This window comes from Cavia porcellus, unplaced genomic scaffold, assembly GCF_034190915.1.
Source record: "Cavia porcellus strain 051 isolate PalLab524CR breed Dunkin Hartley unplaced genomic scaffold, mCavPor4.1 scaffold_18, whole genome shotgun sequence".
Lineage (NCBI taxonomy): Eukaryota > Metazoa > Chordata > Mammalia > Rodentia > Caviidae > Cavia > Cavia porcellus.
In genome coordinates, this window is record NW_026947501.1 from 8,862,756 (window position 1) to 8,878,513 (window position 15,758).

Sequence of the window (15,758 nt, forward strand, 5' to 3'; positions counted from 1 at the left end):
GTCATATCATAGTTCTACAATGTTTTATCCAGTGGGATGATATTCACCCATAAAGAAGAACAAAATACATAATTTTTAGGAAAATGGATGGCACTGGAGAGCATCAAATTAAGTAAAATATATCAGACTCAGAAAAAGGATTATCATGTGTTTTTTCTCATAGGCAGAATCTAGGGATAAGAAAGTGACATGGAAGTGGAAGGAAAATTGTTAGAGAAGAAGGGAACTGGGGGACAAAAGGTAAGAGAAGATGATGGAGTGGATAAGATCCAAGCATGATACACATGCATGCATATGTCTCAATGAAACCCACTGTTCTGTGTAACTAATATGAGCTAATAAAAATTTTAAAAAACAAAAGCAAAAAATTGTTTTCAGAGAGCAATAATGGTTCAAAATTGGAGTTTTAAGACTTACGTAGCATGTTATTTATTGTTTGCAGTTGAATCTTGCTCTACTGTGTTATGAGGTATGATTAAACAATGTAGATGTTTAAATTTTTTAAAAAATGTATTACAGTAAAAAACATATTGCTGCTAGTCCTCCTCAAAATACCTCCTCTTGCTTTGAACACGGCCATTCCACAGCTCTTGCCACTTTCTGAAGCAGCTGTGGAAGTCCTTCCTGGGTGTCTAATTTGTGCTCTTGATCGTGCTCAATGTTGATTGCCTCAAAAACACTTCCTTTTCATGTTCTTTTTGATTTTGGGGAAGATTGAGAAGTCCCAAGACATCAGATGCATTGAATAAGACAGATGAGAATATACCATGTGTGAGGTTCTTACATTCCTGACTGTCAGGTGGCAATTGGCTGCTGAAATTTTATCAGACCTTGCAAAAAAATACCTCATGAAAGTGGACTCCTAGAAATGCTTCAGACAACTGAAGGAAAGTGGATAAGTGTGATTGAAGGGGGGGACTATGCTAATGGGATTAAAGGTAATGTGCCTTTAACTGCAATATATTTTTATTTAATATTCATCAGGTATTTCTTTCATGTCTTGCATGTGGCATACATACAACATACTTGCAGACACACACAAGCATGGTTACAGTGAGTACTACTGCTATAGTTTGGAACACAAATATCCCCTACAGGTCTCAGAGTGGGGTCACCAGGAGTTGGGGAAACTTCAGGAAAGTGCTGCTGCCTTGGGGAAAACCCTGACGTCATTGTGATCATGCCTTAGAAGGGGAAGGTGGATCACCACACACTGCCCCCATGTTGTTTGCTCTTCACACACTGAGCATTGTGCTCTGCCACATGCTCCTCACCACTCTCACCTGATGCCACCAGGAATGAATTGCAGTCAAATTCCATTAAATGATAACCAAGTACATTACCATTTCTTCTTTAAAATTTCCAAAAAATGCAAGCAGAGAAAATATGTAATGTAGAGAATATGTCAAACAAAAATTGTCATTCAAGTAATGGAAAACCAAATTCATTTCTCTCTCTCTCTCTTTCTGCCCAGAGGTGGTGGTGACTGATATATATATATATATATATATATATATATATATATATATATATATATATGCTTTTGGTCTCTACAATTACAAGAGGTGCCCAGAGTGGTGGCCATTAGCTTCCTGACATTTATTAGTAAGCACAGTGACAATTTAGTCTTCACAAGGTTATCAGTGTTCTTTAGTGTACTCAAAATTGTCTGAGATTTCTTGAGAAATTTGAATATTCTTAAAAGACGCAAGCAGAGATAACATGGATCTAAGAAATCACAGGTTTTACACTTTTATTTGAACTTCCAATTTCTGGGGAAGCTCAAGTAGGTACCAAGATGGTAATGTATCTTCATGAACGTTCTAAATATGGTACATGTTAACCATGGTCAATGAATTCCAGTTTCTATTTCTTGGTAATTTGAAATCCATCACACTTCAACTAATACAGTGTGCACTGTTGCACATGTACGCATGTGTGGGGTCCTACGAAGAGTGGCAGGACTGGGTAATACTTGATCTGACTTTTAATGCACATATTTATATAATTAAGAATCAGTGACATTTATCAAACATTTACTTCTGTACAGTATGCTGAATTGTGTCTGAAATTGCATAAATAAACCATTGTGTTTGAAAGTTTTAGGTTATTATCATTAACTGAGGCTTTAAACTTATTTTCACCATTCTTTATAAGTGTCCACACTTACATCTCAATTTGTACATAAAATTTTATTTTGGTTTCTTTTCTTTTCATTATTTAAAGGTAAACCTCTCAACATAAGCTTCATGGGCTCAAATATCAAGGGTTTGGATCTATTCCTGCTGAAAAATGTGGATATTCATAGATTTTGATTATTTAATCTTACTTTTCTCTCAGCATACTATGATAGAGATGGTTGGATTTACAAGGATTCTAAAGTAATTATTTGAGCATATGTTAAATCATACCTTTCTGTCAATTTATACCTGCATTAGTGCAATGGAGTATTTATGGAATACAGTACCACAATTCCAGAATGTTCAGGGATAAATACTGCATCCTCAAGGACTCAGTTCGTATGGCGTGTGACTAACTGATTAAATGCCAGTGTTAGCTTGCCCCGCTACAGAGGAGAAGCCCCTGGGCACCACCGCAGAGCCCAGGTCTGCAGTTCAAAGCCCATGGAGCCATGTTGCACAGTAAACAGCAATTCCAGGACACTGATTAATTCTGTGTTTCTGCTCATTTTGCCTTTCTCATCCAGGGAAAGGGGACAAGAGGAGAGTAAGAGGTGGTGACTGTTGATCCAGTTCCATACTTTTTTCCTGCATTAAGCTGCCCGATGTGTCTTCACTGAGTCCAATTCTACTTTTATTTCTTATTTACTTACTTATTTCTATTTTTTATTTTAAAGAGAAAAAAGAAAAACAGATAAATCAACAATCAAAGTCAAAAATCAATAACAAAAGCATAACAATAAGGGGCTGAGGATTTAGCTCAGCGGCATAAGGACCTGCCTGGCAAGTGCAAGGTTGTGAGTTCGATTCCCAGTACCAAAAAAAAAAAAAAAGCAAAACAATAACAACAACAAAACACCAGCTATATATAGCTTTTCAAAACAAGATGATAGGAATTTAACTATGGTTGTGACGCTGCACATTTCTATCTTCAGGGCAGTCGTGCAGGTTACCAGGCACAGGCATAGAACAAAACAGTAAAACAGAAAAACATGTTGGATTTCAAAACTAGACAGGAGGACATCCCCTACAGCTGCCACAATGCACACTGACATCCTCCGAGTAGATGGCCAGCCCCCCAGCCCCAGGACTTCAAGGTCAACCAAACGAGTAGTACCTTCACCTCGGTTGCTATCATCTCACCAGCGTCCTCTGAATCAGCCTGATGCTTCCCTGGCGGCTGGAGGGTGCGCGCCGGTTTCCAGCCTGTGCAGCTGGCTGGCAGAAAGGCGAGGTTTGTCTTTTGCTGAGTCTCTTACCAATCCGCATAGGGAGCCCCTTCACGGGAAGGTGTGGCTCTCCTTCTTGCTGGGTCTCTTCCATCCGATTCATAATTCTTTCACAAATTATGCCCTTTTGAAAAATTCACTTAAATTTGTAGTTCAGCACCTTCTATCATTTCGTTTTAATACACAATTGAAAACGCACTAAATTGAAAGAAGGGATTCAGAATTCTAATGTGAACTTTATAAAGACTTCAGAACTTTGTCAAGGTGTTTTCTAGTGCTTATTAAATGTCCTATCTTTTCATTTTCAATTATTCTCTCCTCATGACAATGCCAAGATTCTTTTATCCTTTCCATTCTTCTGTTTTAGCAACTATGATTTTTCTCTGCTTCCCTCAGTTATATTTTAACGAATGTATATATTTAAGCCATAAAATATGATGCGCATGTGCATTATGAAGTAATTATGTTCTTAAAGACTCATTAATATGGAAATGATATGCAGACAAGTTAATATAAATATCAAACAATGGATGAAAAGATACAGAAAATATGAGACAGAGTGACAGAAAGAAATAATATATATGTGAACATTATTCTTCTGCTAATGAAGTAATTCTTGCTACTTTCCACAATGTGTATAATACTGGAATACATTATGATGACAAAATAAAACAAACAGAAAAAAGAAAGCTGTAATATCTCATATGTAGATCATAAAAATTAAAATTCATAGAAATAGATAGTAGAATGGTTTTCTGTAGGGTAAGAGGGGGCGTGGATAGGCAGAAATTGGTCAAGGGCAAGGACAATTTTTTGTTCTTGTGAGGAAATGAATATCTCTAGTCTTCTGAGAACCTCAGTATGTACATTTATAATGTCTGTGTTTAGATTCTACTTAGTAGACTAGATGATTCCAAGCACTTGCACAGTGATTGACTTTTCACATTTAGGACAGGGTGATAATCTGTAATGGGTTACTAATAAAAGTCATTATATTTGTTCAACACCCTTCTGAATTTGTTTGTTTTATCCTCACTCAAAAAATATAAAGAAAAACAAATATTGAGAAACATATTAGGAAAAATAAAATTTGCAAGTTATATGTATCATATCCTAAAATAAAAGCTACTTGCTGGTTACATAATATTGTATGGGCAATACTTATCTGAAAGTTAATGTAATACTTTGCTCAGTGATTAATTTTTAAGGTATTTGTAACTTTTATCTTTAAATTTCATAAATACAACAGGTCTAGGATATCTTTTCTAGTTATAGGATTTATTATCCTAGAAACACAATGCAAATTCAGGAAGCCTCAGTTAACAAAACATGTGCAGAATTTTCATAGTGTATTTGAAGGAATCACTTATCAGTCGATGTCTGCATGGCTACAGCCAGAAGGCAGGAGTGATGGGACACTGCAGACACTTGGTGAAGGTCTTAACCAAGGACAATTATTATCCACTTACCTTAAGAAAGAGTCACATTTTTGTATCAAAAATTACTCTTGATTTTTCTTTAGGAAGCAAGAATTCATCATTTTACTCTTCATTTGTGACATATCCTGAGGAGGTAGAATATTACTCATTCTTATTTTCATGCCCAGATCACCTGAGAGACTTAGAAAATTGTCTCCCACAATTGACTGAATACCTATAATTCCCCAGGGACAAACGTAGAGACAGCTTGAGGAAAGGAGAAAAGCAACACAAATGATCTCTCTTTCCTGAATGGACCAAAACAATTTAAGGTTTTCATTCCTCAGTTACACAGCACCAACTATCCAGTTACACAGTACCAACTATTAAAGTGACAGTCATTGGTCTACAATAAAATTTATTAACATTTTGGGACCCACTGTTGTGGCATAGCCAGGATCAATGGAAGCAAAAGGTTGACGGAAAAGCACAACTTTGAGTCTGCAACTTTGAGTCTGTGTGGGTGAGAAAGATCAAGCCCTTGCTTCCCATCACTGAGACCATGAACACAATGAGGAAAAGCCCAGTAATGGAGCCTGCAGCTCAGGGAGGTCTGTGACTCCCATGAGAACCAGTTCCTCCAGCGTTGTTAGATTGCATTTGTCATTAGTGCCATTTAGGAAACATACACTAGAAACAAACCTAAGAATAACCATTAACTTCAATTAGATATGACTCAAGAATACATATGTGATTATGCTCTTATATATGCATATATATGTGTGCATGTGTGTATGCATATTCATGCACCCATCACCATAAGAATACTCAGTGTTTCCCACTTAAGGATTTTGACATAAATCATGAAGTTTGAGAAACTGAAAGTAATATTTGGTAAATTTATAATAACACTGTACAGAGTACATAGTTATCTTCCTTTCCCTAAATATATCTGGATTCAGTTCAGTGCTACAAGGACATAAGCTAAAGCAAAAAAAATACAAACAAGCATGAAATTCACCGAGTAATTTTACTGTGAATGTGATAAAATGTTATTCATACTCTGCTCAAATCTTAACCCATACATTATTTCTTTGTTAAAATAAGGACACCATACTTTTGAAGACATATATTCTTTTGCAAAAGGTTAACTTTACAAGTACAAAGATGATTTAAGGAGATAAATATGAGATATGCACAATTATATGAAGCATTCATAATAAAGTTTTTCACCTAAATATAATCAATAGTTTAGGTATTACTTCCAGTTTATTTGAGATACAAATGATATAAACATAAAAAATCACTAAAATAAATTACATCATCAAATTTTAATAAATAAAAAAGTCCATTGAAAACTACTCCAGAGAACAAATATGACTGGAATACTTCTTAACTCATTATGAATTCTGTATTACCTTGAAATCAATACAAAAACAGTCATCAAGTTGAGAAACCTTTGGATATATATTCATTATTTCTTTAAATTTTTTTTATTTAAAGAGAAAAACAAAGCTAAATGAATCAAAACAGTAAAAGGCTACAAGTAACACAGAATTTCAAGAGAAAAGATATACAGAAGCAATTCACTGGTTAATAGATTACATATTGTCATCTCAGAAACAGTTGTCCAGATTACAAAATTAAAGCATACAAAGTGGACATTAATGCAGTGAGACTGCAGACAGTTCTGTTCAATGATCCAGCAAAAACTCAGTATATATTCATTATTTTTAAAAGGGGAAAAATCAAATCTAGCAAAATATTTAAAAAGACTATAATTTGTCATTAAGTCTGATGTATCCCAAGAATTCAAGGGAATTTCAACAAAAGCAAATCTGCAAAAAATTAAAGCAAAGGATAAAAAACACCAAATTTAGTCAAAAACAGCCTGAGTAGAAAAATTTCATGACTTAGGAAAAAAATCACATCAGAAAACTAGAAGAATGAGCATCTCAGCCTTGCTTTCATCTAAAGCTTGCGGAAAACCTGATAACACATGGTGATAGGGCAAAGATTTCTTCCCTAAGGAGACTAAAAAAGAAAATAATATCCACTTTGCTCACTGTAGTCAGTATTTTTTAATTTTAGTCAGGGAAACTTCAATAAGCCTATTGATCATCCATTCACAGAATGCATGATCATATATTTAATAATTCCAAAGATTCCCTAACAGGTACAGGAAAAAACCTTTTAAAATTAAAAAACAAGTTTGTCAAATTGCAGAGTATAAAATTGCTACACAAAACAGCTATATGTATACACATAAAAACAATTCTTTCAAAAACCTGAGCAGCTGATTCAATATACATTGAAAAGACTAAAATAATGAAAAATAAATTTATCTGTGAAAAGGAAAGCTTTGTAAACTGAAAACCACAAAACATTGATGAAATAAATTATAGAAGATATGTTTAGGAAATGAAATGACAAATCATTTTCATTGACTGGAAACCTTAAACAGTTAAGTACCAAAAATCATTCAAATTTATCTATAGAGTTTAAGAACTTGACCGAATGCCCAATGGCAGGTTTTAGAAGAAATAAAAAATGTAATACTAAAATTCACATGGAATATGAAATGGCCCTCAAAAAAAAGTGAACAAGAAAAAGTAAAACCAAAACACTATCTTGGAGAGATCACATTTTCTAATTTTAAAACTTAGTACCAGACACTAAGTAAAAAGCTGTTACTGACAAAAAGTAAACGTGAGTGAATGCAATGGAACATGAATATAAACGTACTATAATGCATTTTTTGGACAAGGATGGAATAATGTAGGAACAACATGCACTGCTGTGACCCATGGATGCATAAATGCAAAAGAGAAACACTGGACTCTTCCCTGAAGTACAGGCAAAACTGACTCTAAATGTTGTTACAGGCAAAATCAAAATGTCTGAGAGGAAAACAGGTGCAATTCCCCATAACCTTAGAAGTGGCCATGGTTTATGAACCTAGTTTCTGGTTAAAAACCATGCATGACTTTGTGGCCTGACTACCCTAATTAGGCAGTTATCATAGGCAGATCTTAGACTTTGAATCGCGGGCCTGGTGAGCAAGTTGCCCTCTCACACCAGAGCTCAAGCACAGTCAATGCAGTGTAGTATCTGAATGTGGTTGCTGTCAAGGACCGGTGCCTTGCTCCTTTACATATTTTCATCACTAGTCCTTTTGCCTTTATTCCTAGATCTCTTTACCTAAAATGTAAATAAAAGCTTTTTCTAGACGCTAATCTTGAGACTTTTCTTGGGAAGAGGACTCAGTGTTTTCCAAGTCTAAACCTCACCCCTCCAATTTCCTCCTCTCTTTATTCAACAAATGTAAGAGTTGATAAAACTGGCAAACTGTTATTGATTAAAAGCTTGTGGTTCACTTAGTTCACTTAACACCAGCTGAATTAAATCAGCATGGTGCTGAGTGTAGATGTTTCACCTAAGGAAAGTTGCTAGCATAAATAGAGACATGGACAAGAACAGCTAGATGTCATGGGTTTCTCTAAGTGTTGCTGTTTTGAGCTGTTGGTTCTCCTGGAGGAGCTCATCATGACTAGCTTCCTCAGTGTGAGCTCGATCATAGTTATCAGAGGAGCTTGGACCTTGTTGGTGAGAGTGGCTGTGGTTCACTTTGGGGGAGCCCTGGTCCTTACATCAAGCATCGCTTCCTTGCTCTGGAGGGTAAGATGTGTTTAATCTCCAGGACAGACTTGTCACACTGGCTTCTTGGCTTGTGCTGATTGTTCTTATCATCAGAGGAACTGAGGACCTCCATGTGCTTTTCAGGGCAACCCTGGTCCTTGTTTTGAATTCTCAGCTCCAGTGTAGAACCCTCAATCTACTAGCACAGATCCTTCACCCCACTGGCCTAGACTTTCTAGGTTTCACCACTGACCTTCAGGCCTTCCCAGTGGGGATTCATAAAACAGACTGGTGTGAGTTCTTGTGGGCTCTCGATCTTCAGTTGGACTTGTGGGATGTATTGTCATGGGCTCTAGGTTTTCATCCGGACTCATGCAGAACATTGCTGTGAGATCCTTGACTGAATATTCTGTTTTTAGTGTTGTGGACAGATTTTCTGCACTTTCTGTGTTTAACTCTAGGTGACCATCATAAAATAATATTATAAATTCTGTATCCTGATTCTAATTTTCTCACAATCTCTGACTACAAAACAAACTCAGTCATTCTTCAACTTTCAACAATGAGATAGTTTGACTTCACTAGTCGGCCTGAATCAGTGAAGTGGGAACTGTCTCATTTTCATGGGGAAGTGAGCCTGAGTGGTTCTCTGTTCCTACTAATTGTAGGATACAATTAAATGTTAATGGCTTTAATTATGACCTAATGTTCTAATTTGCTACAATGATTTGTAGCACCCAAAGCTTCCACTCACATTTGAGTGAGCTCCTGACAGGGTCTTAACTCAGTTTTTAAAGGTATGAAATAAAAATGAAAATTAATTTACCAGTTAATTTTGATAACAAAATCACATAAAAATACAATACTTTTACTAAAAACATCAAATATGACCATTAATCTTGATTATCCATTCAAGAAACTTCCAGAAGTTTAGCAAAACACATTTCTGGGTGTGTGTGTTGGGAGTTCATCAGAGATTGGACCTCAGGAATGTATCTGCTCCCTGGCTCCTTCCTTTGTGATATTTTTCCCTTCTCTACTGTTGGATGCCACATCTTCCCAGTGCGATGTTCCTCCCCAAACACCCAAAATGACCTAAAAGCACTGAAACTCTGAGCCACAATACACCTCTCCTTATTTAAATTGTGAGGGCCAGATATTTTGTACAATTTAGGGAACACTTACTAATACAATTGTTACTGAGGGAAAGAATCTTATTGTTAGTATATCTGTGCATGTGGTTTTGAAGACTTTGGAACTTGCTTCTGGTATGAGTTGTGAGAAGCTTGGAGAAACAAATTAGAGAGCACTGAATGCTGCAAGTAGAGCTCGATGAGTAGCTATGGTCAGGGCTCAGAAAATGAGATACCAATAGGAATGTGCTGAGTAAGAATGAGATGTCACTTGTGCAGACTGATGAGATATCACTTGACAACTGAGACTTGTGGGAACCTGCACTAAAAATAAGTATGTAAAGTGTTTTGTATCTAAGCTATAGATGTGAAAGGACAGCTGAGGACTCTGTAGACTGAGTATGGTGGGACTTGGAGGGAGGCCATGGCCTAAGGATGTAGGCTTACATTCTGTGCATTCCCAAAGGTGCCCAAGCCCATCAACTCATGCCTATGAGTCCAGTTCTCAGTGCTATTGACTCAAGTGTAACATATGCTTCACTCAAAAGGTCTCTTGGACTTTTCTTAGAATGTCTGCGTTCTATGTGTATAAGATAGAGCATCCCTTTCATGAACAGAGTGGTCATCAGCCCTCTCTTCTGGTCATGAGTTTTCAGGCACCATGTAATCTGAGAAATAGAGATTAGCCCCAATGTTAATAATTGGGTAACTACAATACTTTATTGGGAATTAGACAAAAAAGCATTCACATTACATTCTGCTAAAGAAGTTATTCCATATTCTCCATGTCCTAAAAATTTGTGAAATGCTGAATTTTAAAGGTAGTAGAAGAAATTCTGTGGGAAAAACTCAAGAAAGCCCAAAGTTCATGCTGTGATATGAGTAACACTGGCTGCTTTTTGTTATATTTATACTGAGAATCAGGACAAAATCAGAGCAAAATGCACTGAAAATCTTGCAGTCAGGCCATAAAGAAGCATGTGTAAAGCTGCAGCCAAAGCAGGTGTGGTTGCTGAGGAGATTATTGCCATTAAAAAGAAACATAGGATGTTGAGCCAGTAAAAAAAGAAAGATATTGTCTTGGTTACATCTCTCTTATTAGTGAGGTGGAATACCTGATGGTCTAAATAAAGAAAGGAAGAGTTTATTTATCTCACAGTCTGTGAAGGTTTCAGTCTATAATCAGCTGCCTGAAAGGCAGGGTGGTGAGGTAGATGGGTAACTGTTCATGGTAGTGGAAGACTGCAAAAGCAGCAAGAGAAGGAGGAGCATGGAGACAGACTTTCTCTTCTTTATATGATATGTAGGCCACCCACCCTAGGGTGGATGTAGCACTCACACCCATAAAGCCACCATTGGATCATGAATCAATCACAAATTGTAAAGTCTGTTTCCATGACTGCATGAGGCTTTGGCGAGACATCCAGACACAAACCATAACAGTGATTTTTAAAGAATATGAGGAATCAGCAAGATTCTATCAACAGCATCCATAAGGCTAAAAAGTTATACCTTGTCATATGAGGAGAGAGCCTCAGATCCTCCTGCTCAGGCAGAGTCTCTAAAGAAATTAGCTCCCCAGAATTAATTTTACAGCTGTGCAGGCACTCAGAAGTCAGATATCCCATGATTTAAGGGAGCCTGACTATTGCTGAAGTTGGCAGCAAGCTGTGGCCTGCTCCATAGAATGCTGGTTTTATATACATGCAGAGCTCAAGTTTTCGGGTTCAAGAAGTTTCCATCAAAATTTCAAAGTAAGGCCTTGAAGTCTAGGAGAGGACCACAGTTTCTATAAGAAGCCTCTGAGAGGTTGATGTATGAAACTGTGAGTAAACCAAAGCTGCAGGGGAGACCAAAGGAAGTTGGAGATGCCAAGGACATTAAAAATCCACTGAGGAAAGTTGCAGACAGTGAGCAGAATCAGCTAAAAAGTGAAGATGTGTGTTGTGCATCCAGGAAAGCAGCAAGGAAAGTGCTGTGCAAAGTCTCAATCTCACATCCTTACCTCCTATTGTAGCCCATTTTATGGTTCTTTCTTTCTTTCTTTCTTTCTTTCTTTCTTTCTTTCTTTCTTTCTTTCTTTCACATTTGTCTGTCTTTTTTCCAGAGATAGGGTATCTCTCTATATAGCTTAGTGTAACCTCAGACATATAGGACTCCTTCTTGAGCCTCCTCATGGTGGGGTCACAGGCATGCACTGACACGCCTGATTTAAGGCAGGCATCTTTCACCTCTTTGTTCCTCAGACTATAGATTAGGGGGTTTAACATGGGGATCACTATGGTATAAAACACCAAAGCCATTTTGTCTGTGTCCAAGGAGTGGTTCAACTTGGGCTGCAGGTACATAAAGATTAGTGTGTCATAAAAAATAGTGACAGCCACCATATGGGAACCACAAGTAGAAATGGTTTTATGTTTCCCCTGGATGGAACAGATCCTCAGGATCGCAGCTGATGAAGAGGAAGGAGATGAAGATGATTAAAGAGGAGCAGATCATATCAAAGCCAGCAAAGGCAAAAATGAGAATTTCTTTCATGTGTGTGTCAGAACAGGAGAGAGCCAAGAAGGGGAGGTCATCACAATAGAAATGACTGATGGCACTGGAGCTACAGTAAACCAGGTGGAGGGTGACAGTGGTGTGGAAGAGCACCACCAGAAAGCTGTACATGTAGGACACTGCCACCAGTTTGATGCAGACTCTCTTTGACACCAGCATTGAATAATGCAGGAATCTGAAGATGGCAGTGTAGAGGTCTTAGGCCCTGGAGGCCAGAAGGAAGCTCTCAGTGATCATGAAAGTCAGGAAGCAGCCCGCTGAGTTACACACACATGAAGCAGAATGGTGTTGTGTTCCATGACAAAATTCACCATTATCTTGGGGGCGATAGCCAAAGAGTAGCAAAGGTCCACAAGCCCAAGGGACTGAGGAAGTAGTACAGGGGGCTGTGGAATCAAGCATCGATCCTGATCAAGGTGATCAAGCCCAGGTGGCCCAGCACTGTCATCATATAAATAACTAAAAATCCCACAAAGCATGGAGCCTGAAGCTCAGGATGATCCATGATCTCCTTGAGTACGAATTCGGTGACATACATGACATTAACCTCAGCCATTTACTCTGGCAGGTGTTGTGGATTTTTCTGCAGTTAAAGAATAAAAATGATATTTCTTATGGCCTTTTCCAGTTTCAGGGGGAAAAGATCATTGCTTTCTTCTTTCTTGGAATCATGTTGTCTTGTAGGCAAAAGGAATGCCTTAACTCTACTGACAATTCTCCATTCCTTTTACTCTGCTTTGTGACTTTAAAGAATAAGAGGAAATTCTTGAGTAAAAAATTAAGTATTAAGAAATCATTTGAAACAATATTAATAGGTCAGCACATTGCCACTGTCTTTTCTATGTTAAATAAGTATAGCATCATAAAAAAATGTAATCAATAAATGGGAACCATGTTTAATCTTCCATGCTCTACAATTTTGTGCATCCTCTATAAGACATAGTCAAACTTTATAAAGATAGTTTCACATATTAATAATATATAAATAATTTCATATCTTCCATGACCTGTTCCATTTTCAATAGTCCCATCTCTGCTGATTGAATAAGTAAATCATGCTACAGAAGGTAATTGAGAATTGATCAGAATCAAGGTAAAATACATAATTTTATTTACATAGAAATTAGAAGGCATGATTTTTCCAATTCAAAATTCCCCATGTTTTGAAGTTCATTGTCATAAGAGTTAACACAAATCAAGTAGGTTATGAATTAACCTATTATTCTAAACAGTGTATGGACATATATCTTTTCCAATAAATATATGTAGATATACTACAAAGGCTTAAAATATCTAAAACATATAACCCTAATTAGAATTGCTTGTTTATTAGTGCTTATAATTATACAGAGTAGTGGGTTTCAATGTGACACAATCATACAATAATATATCCAACTGATCACATATCTCCCTATACATCTCTTTTTATTGTACTAATCCATTTCTCTTCAGATTTAAGTAGTTTTATAAAAATATGCACAGGTCAGGGGTGTTTTGATGTAACTTGTAGAATAATTGTAATTATTTATGGCTCGATGAGATTAGGTCAATTATTAGCCTATTTAAAGCCTGGTATTCTTTTCCATTAAGGGAACCAAAAACATAGTGTCCTACTGCTTAAGTTTTAGTTGCTGATATGAAAGAATAGGGTTTATAACCTTCTCTATGTTTCAATAATGTACTGCTATATGTTGGAGGCATGGAGAAGAAAAACCACAAGACCTGTAGCTTACCGAACATATCCCAGCTTCCCATGTACTTGTTCATGGTAAAAGCACACTCCAGAAATTTTAAAAAGTTAAATGTGTAATGCTAACCTCTCCCATAAGTGACTATTTTATTAAAGACTATTCAGAATTAGGGCTTCTGTGACTTACGCTAATGACTCCCTGAGGCCTGAAGATAATCAACTTTTTCTCACAGTCTTTTGATTTCAATTCCAGTTGCAAAATTTAAATCCTTACCAACTATAATTAGAAGGCTACTGTACAATGCAAAAGTTAAATGTGACCACCTTCTCTGAAATAGTGTCAGAGGAAGAGGTTTATTGATAATTTATTATAAATTTTAATTAACCAAGGTCATCTGTAGAATAAAATATTGAATAGTGTTGCTTTTATATACCTTCAAGGTTTGTGGAGCTTCCAAATTTCAAATTAAATCAGTGAGAAACTTGGCAGAACAAAAAGGTATCAATGATAACATTAGCAATGAAAGGTCCTTACAGTGGTTAAGTAAAGTAGAATATTTAGACATTACATTATAGTAGAAAAGCAATATTCATGGTGAAGTTGTGCATGAACTAGAACTTGGATTTCAAGTTCAAAAACTTAAAAATCTCAGAAACATAATTACCTATAAATGTATGAAGATGCTCCTATAATGCAATATCTGTAATTGTATGCTGACTCTACAATCTTGTAGTTTATCAATTTCCATGAATTTATTAAAAGTACCTCGTCTTTGTGTATGGTAATTAGATTTCCTAGACTGCTCAAATATAATCACCAAGTCAAAGGCTCATCATTTATTCAGTCATTTTCAAAGGTCCAGCAACTTTTAGGAAAATTCTTAAAGTCATTGATATAGTTTAGCGACAGATTTTTTTCAGAGTGCTGATGTTCCTTGCATCATTTCATATTTTCTAAAGAAAGTTTTGCCTCACATTTCTTTGTATATTGAAATTACCATGATCTTTTGAAGGACCCAATGCTCAGGCAACCCACATGAATCTATCAGAATTTGTCATGGAGGGGAAAACTCCAGGAGATTTTAAAATGAAGCTACGTTTGAAAACCACTGGTCTAAAGAACAAATTGAAGGATTGAAGGGGCAGGAAAACTCATCAATATTTTCAGAATTCTTTCTTTCATTTTTGGTTTTGGTGCCTAAAGACTGACTGAACTCATTTTAGTATACAACTCCACTGTGCCGATGGCTTTTCAATTGCAATACAATTCTCTAGCCATACAGAAAGACTCAGAAAGAGGAACATGGACAAAAGGTTTCAGGAAAATTAATCCTTGGGTGCTCCATTTCCCTAGCTGCTGGAACCTTATATGGTTTATTGTACATGGGCAAATAAATGTTTTATGTTTTAAACAATTTAGGCATTTATATATTTCTTTTCATCATGATACAATAAATATGACTTGAATTCTTTTTTTAAATTTTATTTTAAAGAGATTAAGGCAAAAGAGGACAAAACAAAGCATATCAGAACAGAACAGTGTAAGCAACACAACAGTTCATAACAAGACCACCGGATATTAACAGTAGCGACCACAATGTCTCTTTCTTTGAAATAGTTGAGCATAATTTCATGTACAATAATATCAAACATAACAAAATAGTATAAAACCGTTCAAGAGAATGAAAGTATTACAGGGCATTCAGAACAAAACAACAGAAAATGAACAATGGCTACTATATTATTTCATTTTCCATAAAAAATGTGTTTATAGTATCACACATATTAAAATCCAATAAGACATAACATGATAGAACTAATGGAAACAGAAAAACAAAAGCATGGTAGGACTTCAAAGTAAGATGATATTAAATCAGCAATGGCTGTCATAATGTCTTGTTTTCTTTAAA

The 15,758-nt window shown here is 36.3% G+C and overlaps 1 pseudogene; it reads right to left on the minus strand.

Moving 5' to 3' along the window:
• Positions 1-8,473: 8,473 nt before the first annotated feature.
• LOC101788955 (olfactory receptor 8U3-like) lies at positions 8,474-12,714 on the minus strand (annotated as a pseudogene).
• Positions 12,715-15,758: the final 3,044 nt, after the last annotated feature.